This window comes from Palaemon carinicauda, chromosome 23, assembly GCF_036898095.1.
Source record: "Palaemon carinicauda isolate YSFRI2023 chromosome 23, ASM3689809v2, whole genome shotgun sequence".
Classification (NCBI taxonomy): domain Eukaryota; kingdom Metazoa; phylum Arthropoda; class Malacostraca; order Decapoda; family Palaemonidae; genus Palaemon; species Palaemon carinicauda.
In genome coordinates, this window is record NC_090747.1 from 55,863,735 (window position 1) to 55,871,234 (window position 7,500).

Here is a 7,500-nt window from a genome sequence, read left to right on the forward strand (position 1 = left end):
GAAATAGATTGAACCCAGAGAATGACATCAGATGTGTCTTTACAAAACCATCTTCTCGCATTACTGACATAATCTCAAACTAAGTTGTCATCTATCACAATACTGAAGATTTTCTTTTAAATACACACACACACACACACACACATATATATATATATATATATATATATATATATATATATATATATATATATATATATATGTATATATATATATATATATATATATATATATATATATATATATATATATATATATGTATTTATATATATATGTGTGTGTGTGTGTGTATATATATCTAAATATATATATATATATATATATATATATATATATATATATATATATATATATATATATATATATATATATATATATATATATCCCACTTATTTTTAACTGGTGTTAGTTTTACATGAAATTATTTTACTCATTTCCAGCAGAAATATTTATTAATCTATTCATATGTCATTTTTTACCCCGAAGCATATTATTTCAATTACATATTCTCTCCCTTTATTTTCAACGTATAACGTTGAAAATAAATTTTTTTTTATCTTTATTTTCCACAGAAATAAAAGAACATCTTGATATATTTGTTTCAATAATATTTGATTAAAGGAAGGTTCAACGAGCTTACTGCTAGCCAGGATTTTGGAAAAAGTAGGGTAATGAACAAAAGTAATTGGGAACCACTGGGTTATAAATATATGTATGCATATATATATATATATATATATATATATATATATATATATATATATATATATATATATATATATATATATATATATATATATATATATATATATATATATATATATATATATATATATATATATATATATATATATATATATATATATATTTTATATATATATATATATATATATATATATATATATATATATATATATATATATATATATATATATATATATATACATACATATATGAAAGATAGAATCAGTTAAGGTTAGGAACTGTCTACCAAAATATTAGAACTGAAAAGACAAAATGCATCAAAACTTAATTGGTAAATTGGAGAACATATTTCTTTTAACAAGGAAAACCTTTTTTCGAGAAAGGTGACACAAAAAGAAAGAGAGAGAGAGAGAGAGAGAGAGAGAGAGAGAGAGAGAGAGAGAGAGAGAGAGAGAGAGAGAGAGAGAGAGAGAGAGGGGGGGGGGGGCTCTGACCAAACTTTAAAAAAACAAAATGCATCAAAACTTAATTGGTAAATTGGAGAACATATTTCTTTTAACAAGGAAAACCTTTTTCGAGAAAGGTGACACTAACCCTATAGGGGAAAGCGAAGAAAAACTGGAAATAAAAACGAACTTGGTATTAAGGAAAACTACAGGAAGGGGATTTTTCCCTCCCCGGAAAAATGCTACGATGGAAATAAAAGAAAAACTGTCAAAAGGAAAAAAAAAAGGTCAATTGGAATTGTCTCTTGCATACAGATCGCCAGCTGAAAAAAGGAAGACTATAGGCTGAAGTCAAAGGGGTAGGGGGAGGTCTCTATTGAAGGGGGTCTACCCCCCCCCCCACAACTACCCCCACCCCCCACCCCCTCTGTCGCTATGAAAATATCCAAGAAAATGGTGAGAAAAGAAAGTTAGTTTTGCATCGCAGAATAAATTGATTGATGGAAAGAAAACAATAATGTTTCCTTACAAGAAGAAAAGGGAATAATTCTAATATGAATTAATGCGAATAAATTTACTTATAATATAAGAATAATTATATTCTAAGAGAATAACTTCCAAGGTATTATGAAATAAAAATAAACTTTAAAAAAAACTAGGAATTTCATCAGGGAAATTTTATTGTGTGAACAAAATAGAATCGAGATTCAAAAGTAATATATAGTATATTTTTATACCTTTGTTATAAAAAAAAAATCTTAAAAAGGTTAATAACAATAATTGAATAGGAAAATTAAAAATGCAGAAAGACAAGATCTATTAAAAAAAAACAATGGTTTCAAAAAATTAAAATGATAATTTATATTTTAATGATGTTACTATTCTTGAAATGTGTATTCAAATTTTCATTACTTTTCTTTTAGTTTATTTTCTTCTATATATCCTTTTATCATTAGGCTATTTTACCTGGTTGAGCTCTTGTGCTTAATAACAATAATAATAATAATAATAATAATAATAATAAAAATAATAATAATAATAATAATAATAATAATAATAATAATAATAATAATAATAATAATAATAATAATAATAATAATAATAATAATAATATGTTTGATAATTCTATAGTCTACTCCTCAAACCAGTCAATATTAAACAATTAATTCTTCACAATTTACTACTTTATATTTGAAGTTACTTTTTTCTTCATTTCATCAGTCTCAAACTCATCAATATCAGACACTATTAATTCGTCACTATTTTTTGTCTTTATTTTTCAAATCATTTTTTCAATAATTTCGACCCCTTCATTTCCCTTCATATTTTCCTCCAAGTTCTCATCTCAATTTCTTATTAGCATTTTCCTCTCTCTCTCTCTCTCTCTCTCTCTCTCTCTCTCTCTCTCTCTCTCTCTCTCTCTCTCTCTCTCTCTCTCAGCTTTCCTATCTGCTTTCTTTTCTTTGCCAAAAAACAAAGTCACAGGCTGCTGTTCTTGGACGCTGATGCTTCGGCTGTTCGTTTTCTGACTCTTGTATCAGCACCAAAAATTACACCTTCCTGTTCTTCGAAGGATCTTCTGCTAATACATCACTTTTGGACTTGGTTTGAAAGGTTTAAAGGCCGCTCATGAATGGCAGAGGCAAGGGACAGTCACATTGCCCTATTCAGTAGGACAATGTTTTAGAGACTGACCATATATCTTTTGATTAGCGCCTAAGCCCCTCTTCACCAGGTATGACTCAGCAGATCGACGTATAGGCTTCCCCCAAACCCCCTAACCTTAGCTCACAAGGATGGTAAGGTTGCAGGGACTAATAGCACTAACGAGACTAAGCAGGACTCGAACCCCCGACTGGCAAACACCAGGCAGAGACGTTACCAACCAGTCGGTTCGACTGAAGCTACTTCTCTTGTAAGAAAAATTCATTCATTTTACACGAGTATTTTATCGTGTTGGATTGATTCTCTTCAGTTGTTTATATGGCTTACTTCATATATGTATTTCATTCTTTTTAAATACACAAATAAGCTAGATAATATACATAGCACATAATTGTACATAATATTTAAAAAAAACAAATAATTATTATTATTATTATTATTATTATTATTATTATTATTATTATTATTATTATTATTATTATTATTATCATCATTAAAATTATAAAAAACATAAGGATATAGAAATTGCCATGGATATATTTTTGATAGACATAGCTGGATGCAATTCTATATGTTTAAATAATTATAAATTGTAATATATTATAAAAAAAAAAAAAACATGCAGGATTATATTGTGTAAAATCTCGATATAAAATGAACTAATCGATTAATTTTGTGAAAGATATTGCCCAAAACATCATTGGAAACTTATCTGAAATAAGTTTAAGCACATTTTTAAGATCATTGGTATATACAAAACTGATTTGCATTTTGGATCTGAATTGAACATTTGATAAATTTTGTTCCCCAGATAAGGAAGTAAAAATATTCTTTACAAGTGATGAAATGATAACTTGGTAGAGTGAAAAATTTTTTTGCCAAGAAACAGTTTTTCACTATTAATAGCTGAATATAAAGTGTTCCAATTCGATATTAACTATAAAATTGATAGACGGATAAGGATTGGATTAAACATCAAACAAAATTGTTACCAACACCATACTTTGTTATTATCCTTTACGGGTTGGTGACCGTAATATCAATCCTTTACGTCAATATATCCTTTTTAAAACGATAAAATCCTAACAACATTTATTCAAGGATTTATACCGTTTTCTTGATGTGAATTTTTAGCAGTGAACGAAAGAGATTGCAAACAGAAATCCAAGAAAATAAAAGAAAAGGAAAAATTATATAAGAAATATCGTATGATAGAAATAGAATATAGTTGGAATGTAGAGTTGAATATCCCATGGTTGAATAGAAACCAATAATGCTTCGATTCCAAAATGGGAATAATCCTCATTGGGAATTTCGATTCCCGGATACATGGAGTATTTGTGGTACCCAGGAATGGAAAAACATCTTGGAATGGATAAGTGGCTTCAGCAATGAATTCTGATCAAAGGGAGATGAATGTTGGGGGATGCTGGAGGTGAAGGGAGATGGAATAAAGGATAAACGAGAGGAAAAGCAACAGGAGAGAAAGAATAGGTTGAGGAAGTTGAAAATCCCTGGTGTCAATCAAAAGAAATATTCTTCTTTGTGAACAACTTTATATGATGTTTCAAACATAAAAATGTCTATAAATAGAAGATTGTGGTGGCCTATTGAATACGTCCCTGTCTAGCGATGTTCCGGAATGGGGTTCGAGTCCCGCCAAAGCTCGGTAGTTTCTTGTAGTGTCTGTAACCTCACCATCCTTGTGGGTTAAGGATGAGGGGTTTGCTGACTCATCAGAAGCCATAGCCTGTCCCTCCATGGTCCTTCCTTGGGTGGAGAGGGTTCTTGGGCGATAATCATGTGGTATATATGGTTGGTCTCTAGGGCATTGTCCTGCTAGCTAGGTCAGCACTTAAACCTTTAAAGGATCTTTTACCAAAAATGGAAGAACAATCCAATATATATATATATATATATATATATATATATATATATATATATATATATATATATATATATATATATGTGTGTGTGTGTGTGTGTGTGTCTGTGTGTGTTCGAGTATGTGCGTATGTATATAGTGTATGATGGAAAGTCTTAGACAAGGATAAGAAGCTTAATGATATTTAACCAAAAATTAGATAATAGTTATTGAAAGTAAAAAAAAAATGAATTGGTTTTGAGCCAAATTTGATGATAATCTTTAAGCAATAAGTAGCAAAGGCAGAAAGAGATTTCAGACCTCCACAAATGAAGATTGTCAAAAAAAATTTCAAGTCTACGGACTAAGATAGATAGATAGATAGATAGATAGATAGATAGATAGATAGATAGATAGATAGATAGATATGTGTGTGTATATGTATTTGTGCTTTATATGTGTGTGGGTGTGTGGGTGTGTGGGTGTGTATAGTGTATGAAGGAAAGTCTTAGGTGAGGATTAGAGGCTTAATAGTATTCAACCAAAAATAAGGTAATAATTCTTGAAAGTTAGAAAATATAAATTGGTTTTGAGTTAAATATGAAGATAATCATTAAGAAATGAGTAGCCAAAGCTATAAGAGATTTCAGGCCTCTGCAAATGAAGATTGTCAACCTGTTACTCAAGTTTACGGACCAAGCTTTTCTTTTTTCATAAGTTGACTCCGAATGAATCTACTGTTTAATATTAACAATAATAATCAGAATTGTAATCTTGATCCGGATCACCTCCGAAAATTAATGGGTTCTTCTGCAGCATAATACTTTTCAGTTGTTAAAATTTGGTGTAGATCCGGTAAGAAGAAGACAAACAAAAAGATAAATAGGTAAATAAATGCTGGTAAAAAGGGTATAGACACAGTCAACCAGTTTAAGGCTACAGCTAAGGGTCTCTCCTTAATTAAATGAGAGAGGGACCCCTAGGCAACTCACACCTATGGCTAAAAGTACTCAATCCGGCAGGTGTGGAAAGTATGGCCGAATGGTAATCACTTCAGCCATTGGAGGAGGTAATAATATCAAATGATGTCAACTTAAGCCAGGCAATATCCACATATGTTTTCAAGTTTCTAGTCAGGGAAATGCGACTGAAGTCTACATCAACTTCGTTAAGTTAAAGAAACAAGAATACAAAATAAAAAAAAATAATAAAAAAATTGTCATTGAATAAAAGCCTCTGAGTTTTAAATTAGGAGATTCTAATGAAATAAATATGTTTTATAGATAGAATTACTTTTACTAAACACTGGAATGAGTTGTTCTGCTAAAGGAATATTATATAAACATTGGATGTAGCTGATCTAGGTATATGGGGATATACAGGAAGACTTCCTGTATATTAATTCTGTCTGAGAGATTGCTACACTCTTTGGTGTAACACGGGTTCTGTGTTTTCATGCAGCCCTTTAAAAGAAGTAAATTCTTTCAGGGGTTAACAAAGGATATTGGAAGGACAATGATCATGATGATGAGATGTACGAAGCAGCGACTGGATAATGAGTAAGATCGGTGCCTGTCACCTATGGCCTTTCAAGGTCAGTTCTGCATCAAATGTTTTCTTTCTTCTACTTCTCTCTTCTAGGATCAGGATGGGAATAGTGAGCCGAAAATATGCTGATATTGATATGAGTTTTTCATTTGATATTCTGCTGCCAATTTCAATTACCATTTCCTTGTAATTTATATGCTAAATCATTTCTTTTTTTGCGCATATAAATTTAAATTCATCCAACAATATCTAACCTTTCCATAACATCATCTGGATTATGTTTCCCACCGTTACTTTGAAGAGGCCAAACGGTGGCCATAACAGCATTGATCTGAGCTTAGAGCTCCAACGGGGGAATCTATTGATTCTATAAATGCAAACCATTGAACAACATTGATTAACAAATCAAACTTTACCCTTGCAGTAAGTGACACAGCTCTTGCCTTGTTTAGTTTCAATTACCATAATCCTTATTTATTAACCATACGAAGGTGATTCATTCAAGGCACACACCCTACATGCATGACCATTTCATACAAATACATTTGCATTCCCTCGTCAACAAACAGGAAGAGTTGTGAGTTAGAACAAAAGGACTTTTATGCATTTTGATTTAGTCGTTGCATTAACTACCATACTTGAAATCTGAATAGAATTCTGGATTGTCACGGGTATTAAATGATCATATTAGACAATGAAAAAACAATAATATATTTCATGTAACAAACATTAAATGATAAACATTTATGCCTCAAACCATTCTTCTCTCAAGGTTAATTACTGCACTGTAATTGTTCATTGGCCACTTTCCTCTTGGTAAGGGTCGAAGAGACTCTTTAGCAATGGTAAGCAGCTCTTCTAGGAGGACACACCATAATCAAACCACTGTTCTTTAGTCTTAGGTAGTGCTATAGTCTCTGTATCATGGTCTTCCACTGTCTTGGGTTAGAGTTCTCCTGCTTGAGGGTGCACCTGAGCACAATATTCTATTTAATGTTTTTCCTCTCGTTTTGCTTAAGTTTGTATAGTTTATATAGGAAATATTCATTTTAATGTTATTACTGTTCTTAAATATTTCCTTTTTCCTATTTTCCTTTCCTCACTGGGCTATTTTCGCTGTTGGAGCCCCTTGGCTTATAGCATCCTGCTTTTCCTAACTAAGGTTGTAGCTTAGTAAGTAATAATAATAATGATAATAATAATAATAGTAATATTAATAATAATAATAATAATAATAATAATAATAATAATAATAATGATAATAATAATAAT